The 10,959-nt window shown below is 47.4% G+C and overlaps 1 non-coding gene across 1 annotated transcript; it reads right to left on the reverse strand.

The window, feature by feature from the left end:
- Positions 1-2,799: 2,799 nt before the first annotated feature.
- On the reverse strand, positions 2,800-2,871 carry TRNAP-UGG (transfer RNA proline (anticodon UGG)). Its single transcript has one exon. It is a non-coding gene; the product is annotated as a tRNA-Pro (tRNA).
- Between the last annotated feature and the right edge of the window lie 8,088 nt (positions 2,872-10,959).

Raw genomic sequence — 10,959 nt, forward strand, 5'->3', positions numbered from 1 at the left:
AGTGGATTTTCTGTATATTTTAATAATAAATGGAAAATATTTCACCAGAGTCATGTCCTGAATTCTATCCACTTTTCTTAGGACTTCTCAGACCACTGGAAGCACCCAGCCTCATGCTCCATCCTGGGCACTGTCACCCCAGACAGGCACTGTCACCCCTCTGTGTGCCCAGCCCCTTCTGTACTGTGGAAAGAGTCATCACTAATATTAGACTATGCCACTGGAGACCAACCTTATTGGCAGGTATGCCACAAATGAGACCTGAACACTGCTTGAGTACCACCTTGATCCCCTTCCTCTGCCATATCTACTGCTGTTTTCTTCTTCCTGCTCTATAGATTTATAGATGCAGAGATTGTTAGGGGCTGGAAGGGACCTTGCAGATCATCGGGTCCAGCCCCCCCTACTGCTCTATGCAGGAAGATAACTGGGGTCAAGGGACCCCAGTGAGGTGACTGTCCAGTCTCCTCTTGAAAACCTCCAGGGTAGGTGACTGTGGCACCTCTAGAGGGAGTTTATTCTACTGTCTGGACACCCTGACAGTGAAGCAGTTTTTTCTGGTATTAAGCCTGAAGTGGCCTTCCAGGAGTTTATAGCCATTAGTCCTGGTCTTCCCCAGGGCTGCCCTAGTGCACAGTTGTTCACTGAGCTCCTGATGCACTCCTCTGATATAGTGGTAAGCCACTATCAAGTCCCCTCTCATTAGGCTAAAGAGACCCAGGTCCCTCAGACTTTCCTTGTATGGCTTGCCTTGCAAGTCTCTGATCATATGGGTGGTTCTTTTCTGGACCCTCTCAAGTTTTTCCATGTCCTTATTGAAGTGCAGCGCCCAGAACTGGATGCAGTAGTCCAGCTGCAGTCTCACTAGTGCTGAGTACAGTGGGAGTATCACTTCCTTAGTTTTATACAAGATGCATTGGTTGATGGATGCCAGCGGGTTGTTTGCCCTGCTGGCCTCCGCTTTGCACTGACGGCTCATGTTCACGTGATGGTCAATTATTACCCCTAGGTCCCTTTCAGCTGTGGTGCAGGTAAGGCTGTCACCTCCAAGCCTGTATGTGTGTTGAGGGCTATTTGCCCCTAGATGGAGCACCTTACACTTGGAAGTGTTAAACTTCATTTGGCTCCAGTGTGCCCAACTTTTGAGCCTGTCTAGGTCCACCTGTATCAGCAACCAAACTTCTGGCGTGGCCACACTGCCCCATAACTTGGTGTCATCTGTGAACTTGGCCAGCAAGCTTTTCACGCCCCCATCCCAATCATTGATAGAGATGTTGAAAAGCACTGGTCCAAGCACAGACCCCTGAGGGACACCACTGGCCACTTCACGCTAAGATGACACAGATCCATTCATGACAACTCTCTGGGTCCTGTCCCGGAGCCAGTTTCCCACTCACTGAACTGTTGAGCAGCTAAACCCACAATCTTCCAGTTTTCTCACAAGGATATGGTGGGATACCAGATCAAAAGCCTTTCAGAAGTCTACGTATATAATGCCTACCTTGTCTCCCATATCCAGGTGGTGAGAGACCTGGTCATAGAAGGAAATGAGCTTGGTAAGACAAGACCTACCCATGACACAACCATGCGGGCTGTCGTTCAGAATCTTACCTTCTGCGAGCATATTGCACATGGATTCTTTAATGAGCTTTTCCAGGATTTTCCCTGGGATGGAGTTTAGGCTGATTGGCCTATAGTTGCTTGGGTTTCTTCCCCGTCTTAAAGATGGGCACAATGTTGGCCCTCTTCCAATCCTCAGGGATCTCCCCTGTGCACCACAAACTCTGAAAAAGTTTTGCCAGGGGTTCTGCGATGACCCCAGCCAGCTCCTTCAGCACTCTTGGATGGAGTCCATCCGCTCCTGCTAACTTGTAAGTGTCTAGCTTCTCTAGTTGGTATTGCACCCACTCAGCATCCATAGTGGGGAGGCTGTCAGTCTCAGCATGCCCCCTATGAGCCTAATCTCATGACTTTCCCCATGGTCTGGTGAAATACCAAAGCAAAGTGAGCATTCAGGAGTTCAGTTTTTTCCTGAACCTTGGTTACCAGCTGTCCCAAGGTGTTAAGCAAGGGTCCCATGTTTCCATTTGTTTTTCTTCTACTGCCTACACACCTAAAGAAGGACTTCTTATTGTCCTTGACTCCCATGGCTAACCTAAACTCGGCTGCCACCTTGGCTTTCCTGATCATTTCCCTACACGTGCTGGTCACCAAAGTATAGTCCTCCTTGAGGACCGTCCCTAGCTTCTACTGTGTGTATACCTCTTTTTTCTCTTTTAAGAGGACTGCAATATCCCTTGCCAGCCCTCCTTCTACCTTTCCTCTTTGCAGGAACGGTTATCTTTCGTGCTTTGGAGGATCGTGTCCTTGAGCAACGACCACTCTTCATGCACCCCGTTCTCTTTCCCTTCCTGGTCCCATAGTGCTTCCCCTGCTAATGCCCTGAGTTTGTTGAAGTCAGCATTTCTGAAGTTCAGGACTTCAATCCTGCTGGTCAATTTGTCGACCTTGCGGCAGACTGCAGACCTGATAATTCCATGGTTGCTGTCGCCCAGGTTTCCCTCAACATTCAAGCCACATACCAGGTCATCTCCTTTGGCCAAGACCAGGTCCAGGAGAGTGTTACCTCTGGCTGGCCCTTGCACTTCCTGGGTCAGAAAGAGCTCCTTGATTGCAGTCAGGAATCTGCATGAACGATCTGAGCTAGCCAAGTGTTCCTCCCAATCTATGTCCAGGTAATTAAAGACACCCTCCTTTTCCTGAGATGCTGAGAGAACTGTTTGGTTAGCATTAAAAATTGGGCTCGTCCGGGATTTGAACCCGGGACCTCTCACACCCAAAGCGAGAATCATACCCCTAGACCAACGAGCCAGACTATATCATCTGTGATGGGCCACTCTTCTTTTTGCTCCCTACCCTATCTGCCTTTGTGTTGCCTAATGACTCCTTAATCTTCTGGGTATCATGCACAGAGGCTGCTACTTGTGGCATGGACCCCCTGACCTAATCACTGCCATTTTTGACATTAGCATCATCCAGAGGCCCAGCAGCTTGGTTTTTTTGCAAAAGCTCAAACTACAATGAGGGTCTGTTCCTTTGCATGGTCTCCATTGAAGACAGGAGGAAATGATAAACATACCTTAACCTTCCCCCTCCTCTCCACCCCTACTTCCTCCAATTGTGAGGATGAATCAAGAGCTGAGAAGAGGACTCCTGGGTTCTGCTGTCCCAGACTATTTACATCATCAAGACTCAGGCCCTCAAAAATCACAAACTGACATTAAAAAAAAAAATCATTTTTTTAAAAAGGCAGGGCAACAGAGACAGGATACCTGTTTAAAAAAAATGAAAGGTGAATTTCCGTCCAAGCCCCATAACTCCAGACATGAGGGGGAAAAATAGCTCATCACAAGAGTTTACACTGCTGAATCCCTGTTCTCTCCAGCACTTAGGAGTCACCCAAAGATACAGATGGGTCCAGTGCTCCAGTTTAAGGGACGAGGTCGGTATGGGCTATCATGCCAGAGGGGCCTGTGGATTTGATCTGAAGCAATGACCTGTGCCTGTCCATCTAACCTAGAGAGGTTGAAAATACTGGTTGGATTGGGTCCACTGGTGTGATGCAGGCTGGACACACCCACTAGTCCAACGGGTTTGGGGTCTGCCCAGGGTGTGGATGCCCCAGTTGGGTGGGACTGGCAGTGGAAATATGACGAAGTTGTTCAAAGACAGATGACAAACTGGCTTGTCCAGTGTGTACAGTGCTGGGGCCCTGGACTAGACCTTCCCTTATCCTCATGTGATGCCCCTCCTGTCCTCTTCTTAATTACAGATGAACTGAAAAGATGGGGCACCATCCCTGAGTTACCTCCCCAGCCAGCCCTAAAAACGGGTACTCCCTGCTAGGCCAGCCTCCCTCCTTGTACACCATCACACCCAAGGGAACTCAGAAATCTCATGAGCTTGCTATAGGTACCCCTCAATCCCACCCTGCAGCGTCCCCCAATCCCAGACTTGGACTCTCTCCCTACACAGCTCTGCTGGTGCCTCTCTGACCCAACCCATTATCCCAGCCCTGTGTGCTGTTTCTTTCTAATGCCTCTACAAATGATAGGATAAAAGACATTAAATCAGTGCCAGTTAGCAACCGCATTTCAGCACTAGAGGCATGATTCTTGGGCAGTGCCACTGTGTAGGGGCATTTCAGTACTGTAACCAAATAGATCAGTTCCTCTGTAGTTTGTGCCTCACATTCATTAGTTCTGAAAGAAGCCCTCTCTGGGCATAGATGTCAACCATTATAATCCACTCAGCTTCTTCTGCAGATACCACCAATGCAGGGAAGAGAGCAGAAAGGAGCTTTCCCTTCATTCCAGTGTGCTCTGGGATCATGGAGACACAACTCAGAGGATACAGATGGAGGAAAACACCTCCTTGTTGGTTGTGTCTACATATGCATTTAAACCTGCCTAAATGTAATGCACATTATCTTAATGCGCATTAAGCAGGTTTAGGCAGGCATTTGCACATACAGGCGTTAAAGTGCATTAATGCTGTGTGTGGACTGATTTGGGACTAAAGTTAGTCCCGAGTCAGTCCACACACAGTGTTAATGAACTTTAATGTGTCTACATGTGCGTTAATGAACTTTAACTAAAATGCCTAAATTCACCATTTTTAATGTGCATTAAGGGTGTGCACGTGTAGACATATGCCCTTAATTCATATTAAGTTAGGCTAATATGCATTAATGTGTCTCGTGTAGAGTGCCCTTTGTCACCAATTTTGGGGGAGATCTCAAAGTTCCTCCAAGGGACTGTTTTGTAAGTACCAGGACAGTTTCCTGGTGAGTGTGTTACAGGGCCCATCCTTTTATTCCAATTCTCAGGGGATGCAAGTCTGTTACCACCCTAGCTGGAAAACCATGAAACCTAAGGAAAGACTTTAGATCATCTACGGTATCCACTGTTGCATTATTAGAGTATGTCATTACCTAATCCCTTTGGAGGCAAGGCAATTATATAATTCCAGATCACCTATTGGGAAAAAGAGTCACAAAGAGATGAAGTGACTCATGCACAGTCACTCAAGGAAGAATAAGCACTTGATCCCAGGTTTCCCAAGTCTGATTTTCTTGGCTGAACCACTTCACCCGAAGTTAAGCCCACAGCATTCCTTAACTGAATAAGACAATTGAGGTCAGTAACATTTTGAGCATCTAGTCTTTGATAAAGTCTACACCTGCAACATTCTGCAGTATCCCACCACAATGCCAAGATGGCAGATGTAGCTGTGGGTTATCTGATGGGACAGGGTATAGATGGTAAGGTGTCTCATCAAATCTTATTGAAAAGAACCTCTTAGTGGATGCTTATTGGACTTCTGTGCAGGGAATCCAGCTCTGAGTGCCAACTGCCTTTAACCTGGGGGGAGGGAGAGGGACATGAACACTGTCATTGAAAAACTGATCTCCAGAAAAACTAATAAACTTGAAAATATTGGGAAAACTGAAACATCCTGGCTGGAAATTCAGTTTTGTTCTGAAATGCTAGCCTGAGGACTTTGGATTTTAGGTGCCCCATAGCCCCCTTCACTTGTAAGGAGCAGGCTCCCCTTACCAACTCTATCTCCTACAATGACTTGCAGCTCTGGTGGGAGATGTTGGCATCTCAAGGAAGATGCTGCCCAATCCAGAAGCCTTGTCTACAGAAGACAACTGGAGCAAGAAAGACCTGAACCACAACTCCTGTGGTGGCCAAAAAATACAGATTTTTTCCTGGAAAAGTCCCCTTCTTTTCCAACCATCTGTAATCTCACCAGTCTTTGTTCCCTGGATCTGAGATACCTTCCCAATGAGATGTTCCTTTTCCTTCAGCCAGTGGCTCTGTTGTGTCAATCAACTTCACCATGGCACTCCCAAAGATATCCGATGGTACCACAACAGGGCCCATCAGCAGTACCAAAGGGCCGGGTGAGGTCAGCAAGGCAGCTCTCACCATGACCATCTGACATCACTGTGCCACCACCAGAAGCCACAAGCCATATGGCGAACCCTTGCTGGAAAGGAGCCAATGCTACAACCCTGCCAACAACAGGAAATGGCACCACCACCATGTCAGGTACTCCAGTTAAAAAGAAACTAGTAGTTTTACTAATATACTATGGGCCTATGGCTGTATTATTCAGTTTAAGATTGAAGCAAAAATGAACAGAACTCATTGGAATTGACTGTAAAAAAAAAAATTTGCAGGCCTCTGAAATAGGCACTTCCTTACCAGGAGCAGCTAACAGACAGCAGAATTGCAGAACAAAGGATAGCTTGACTGGTGGAGCATCAAGACCATTAAAAAAGAAGAGAGGGTCATTAACACTTGTGGAATGAAGTGTTTCCAAGGAATTGGGTAGGTGATAATGAGTCTTGTCAGCATTATCTGACTAGAAATGCTGCTACCAGTGCCAGGCAGTTAGTTTGAAACTTTGGGCAATGCAGTAATCAAAGCAGGAGTGCAAGTGCACCAGTGCACCCTCCCTCCCTCCATATATGCCCATGGGTACTGATGAACAGGGATCCTATTTTCCTGTGATTAAAAATATTCCAGAATTCTCTGATTAAAAAAACCCCACAACAACTAAAATCCACATTTTTCCATGATTAAAACAACATTCCATATCAAGCCAAATTATTATAGTGGTGTATTATTTTAATCATGGAAAATGTGGATTTGAGGGCGGGGGGGCTGTTAATCAAAGGATTTTGGATTTTTTTTTATCGAGAAAACCAGGATCCCTGCTGATGAAATGCTGCCTCTCTTTTATGACCAGTGATGGATGAGGTGGGTGAACACACGATTTCCCCAAGAGGTTGCTGTGTGAGGACCATTCTAGCCTCCTGGTGCAGGTGCTTAGCCTCACAAATTAGAGCACAATGGTCTTCTTTAAAAGTTTCACATATTATTGGCTTCTTGGTTTTGCATATCATTGGCTTTACATGACTTTTTTAAAGGAAAGAGCCAAAGGAAATTCTCAGACAAAAACATATAAGAGTTGGTAAGAAGAAAATGGTAAGATCTGTGGTAGTATATTTTGAACAGCTTTCTTTGAAAAAAAAATCTAAGGGTGTTTGTAGGCATAAACTATTGTCAGGATATGAATGTAAGTAGTAAACAATGCTTGATTCAACTAGACGGGCATTACGGATCCTTGACATTTTTAAACAAATATACTTTTTTTAAACAAATGAAGGACATTTCTAGAATGATATTTTATGTATTATAATTTTCAATAAATAGCATCTAATGTATGAGGCAGTAATAAGACCAATGACATTATTTTTTTCATTAATTACTTTTATAAAGATTTGAAAAGGCATCTGTTCTTAAAAAATAGGAAATTTCTAACCATCCCCCCCCCCTTTTATTGAGATAAAATTTCATTGATAGGAGGAAGCAGCAGCTTTCAATCCTTCTGGATCATGATGCATACATGAGAGGTCATCAGGACCTTCAACATGTACACCCAAGCAGGAGTGTGGAGAAGTGGAGGCTGCCCAGACCTACTCCAACCATTAGACCAAATCCAAAGGCTAGGGTAGGGCAAGTGCAGATGTTGTCGTTATATGTGCATGCAGAAAGTAAAACATGAGTTTCCCTCTGGGTGGACAAGGATTCTACCACTGAACCACAACTTCATGGTTACTCATAGGAGATAAATAGTAACTGAATATCATCTCACCAGTAATGAAGTTATTTCTAAAAAGATGTCCAAATACGGGTTAAAAAAATGAGGCCATTTCCAGAGGAAATGCATTCTTTTAATAAAAAGTCAGGTTTTAAATATTTCAGTTAAAATGGAAGCACATGATTAAGAGCTAGGCATAACTTGAAATGTTGGCACCCAGGAAGGGGTGATGCAGGGAGGCACGGGGCAGAGAGAAAGCAAATGCTTACCTCTTGCACGGGGTGGCTGCAGTTGTAGGGGTAGTGCTGGCTGCTGCTACTTCTGTTCAATCACCCTGAACATGGGAAGGTGCAGCGGTAGCAGCCTGGCCTCCCTGGGGCTGCTATTCTGACACATACTCTGAACTGGCACCCAGGACTGGTGCCCCACTTGCCCCCCTGCTTGTACCCTACTGCCTGATGCTACTTATTTTATTGAAAAAGTTTCACGGTGCCATTTTAGAACAACCTTCCTTACTATAATAGGGTTATAGATATTGGTTGATTAAACTAGAGCACTGAAGGTTATTCATTTTTGAGAGTCTCATCAATCTTGAAATCACACTGGCAAATCGCCATAGTCACAGTTTCCTGTGACTTCCTCAGCTCTGACTCCCCTTGAGGCATTGCCTGGCTTCTGGGTACCTCCCACAGCACGCTGGATCTGTAAAGTCTGAAGTGACTTGGTGCTGGCAAAATTGCAAAGCTGGCGGGGCAAGTTGCCAACTCCCTCATCACATCTACATTGTGGCCTACAATGCTCAACTGACTTAGGGAAAGACTGGGAGTCAGGACTCTTGGGTTTTGTGCCCAGCACTAGGAAAGCAATTGTGTCAGTACTTTAAAGCAGAGGGGTAAGAGTCCAGCCCCCTGAATGCTCTTTCTGATTTTGGAAGCAGTATGAGACCTAACAGGCTGGAGCGGGGGCAGGAGGAGGCTGGGAATTGATACAGAAGAATGAAACCAAGCTTGATCTAATTTAGAGCCTTTGTTTCTACCTTGCTGTGTTCATAATAGCAATTCTTTCTCCCTCTTGCAGAGATATGTCGGCTAAGCCAAGCACCATACTCCACCTCCAACCTAAGTCTCCTCCCCGTTTCCATCCTAACCGCTGTGTCAATGCAGTGACAAGCAGGATCAGCCTGACACAAGGCACACCAGGAATTCCTCGTGTTCCCAGGAATAGCTTGTGACTCTGGAGGGCTTCTGCCTAAGGGGACTCCCCACCCTTCCAGGTCCAGGACTGGCTGGAGAGGGCAGGTCCCTTTTAAGGAACAATGTGGCATGCTCCCCCCTCCCCTAAGGATTCTGGGAGGCATGGGAGCAAATAGTCTGCAGGAGGAACAGGCAGCTTCCACTTCAGATCTTTTCCAGGGGGGAAGGGAAGAGTGGGGAGTTAGTCACTGAAAGCCAATTGAAATAAAGAGAGGAAAAATCCATTATTGGACATGGAACCCAGGAATCCTGGTTTTTGTTTCTAGACCTGGTGCTAACCCTGGAGCTGGGGGCTGAACCCAGGAGTCCTGACTCCCAGGTGCTTCACTCACTGTAGCCTCTTTGAGTGCAACCCTATGAGTCGGAGAACATACATTCCCTGGGGACAAATCGCTGCGGCACGTAAGTTTGCCCCTGTTAGTTGTGCCGGGGGAATGCCCCTGTATGCACGCTGTGGCATGCAGCAAGTTGCCCCGGGTGGGTGAGGCTGGGGCCAGCACCTGAGTTGGCTGCAGCAGCCTTACCTGGGTACTGGGCACCTCCTAGGGCTCCAGCAGCAGTGATTTGGGTGCACAAAGCCTGGCTGGCAGCTGGAGCATGGCTCTGGCCAGCCAGGTTCCCGTTTAAGGCAGTGCACACTGCAGCCACATGTGCTGCCCCACTTTTTTCTGGAGTTGGGTTTTTTTTTTGACACTGGGATGTCCCAGTGTCAAAACACCCACCATGCTGCTAATTAGCAGCACAGTGAACATCTGCCTGTGTGGTGCAGGCTGTTTGTGGCACTGCAGATGGGTCTGCAGCATCACAAACTGCATGTGTGGAGTGAGAAGTATAGATATCCGTGCGAGGAGGTTATACTCAAAAAGAGACCAGTCCCTACAACACAGAGCATGCAATCTGTGGGGGCATCAGGCATCCAGCATGGGGCATGTGCAGTGCAAAATCTCCCTCAGCCCTGGCCTGGGTTCAAGGGCCCTGATTTTAGCAGAGAGGTGCTGACTCAGCTGGATTTTTGCAGCCCACACAGAGGCCAGCTGTTCGCATTAGTTCCTGCCCATCTCATTACTCTCGTGCCTCCAGGGTAGGACTCATATTTAGTCGGATTTGCCTGGCTGTGAACACCACTAATACCTTGCGTGTCATCAGTAAGATGCTTGGTTTGATGTCACTGTGGTGCCAGCAACCTCACTTAGAAGCAGTATGAATAACACTTAAAGACCGACTGATTACAGGTTGCAGTGTCACTACCTTTGGCATAGAGCCAAGCAGCACTACAAATAGCTGCACAAAGATCCAGCCCCAAACTTCAGCCACCTCTTGGGTGGAGCACGGGAGAAGTATAACAACCTCAAAATGACACTACAAAGGAATTTCTCACTCAGTCCTTGCATGCAGCCATCTCTGGGCTGGAGCACAGAATTAGCTTCACAGAAACCGTGAACAGGGATTGTTCACCCCCTCTGACTAAATGCAGCCACTTTTGGGATGGAGCTTGCCATTGATATAAGACAGGGGTGGGCAGTTCTTTGGGCAGGAGGGTCACTTAAGGAGTTTTGGTGAGAACCAGGGGGGAATTGGGGGCTGACTCGGCCTTTGCACCCCACATCTGCTTATACCGCCCAGTGCAGTGGGGAGGAGGTGTGGGGAGGGAGGACTGGGAGATGCCAATTGATCCTATCTGGCCCTGGGTTTATCTACCCTGCACACATGGCTGGGGGTGCAAGATGGAGCTGGCAGGCAGGTAGGCATGGTCCTCATGGAGACTCCCCAGGACCCTGTGGGCAGGACATGCTTGGCTGGGCAAATGGTATGGGGCGATGTGTGGGTGGGGCAGGAGCAAGGGCCGGGGCTGGGGCCATGACAGTATGCCAGGATCAGGGCCGTGGCAGTGTGGGGCTAGGGCCTGGGGCAGAGCTACCATCCACTCCCTGCACTTCCCTGCAGTGGGTGCCAGTTCTGTAGGCAGCTCCATGCCCTGGGGTGGTGAGACTAGCCACATGTGTCATGGCCCAGGCTGCCTCCCGCACCT

The sequence above is a fragment of the Crocodylus siamensis genome, chromosome 15 (assembly GCF_052110815.1).
Source record: "Crocodylus siamensis isolate JL-2025a chromosome 15, ASM5211081v1, whole genome shotgun sequence".
NCBI classification, from domain to species: domain Eukaryota; kingdom Metazoa; phylum Chordata; order Crocodylia; family Crocodylidae; genus Crocodylus; species Crocodylus siamensis.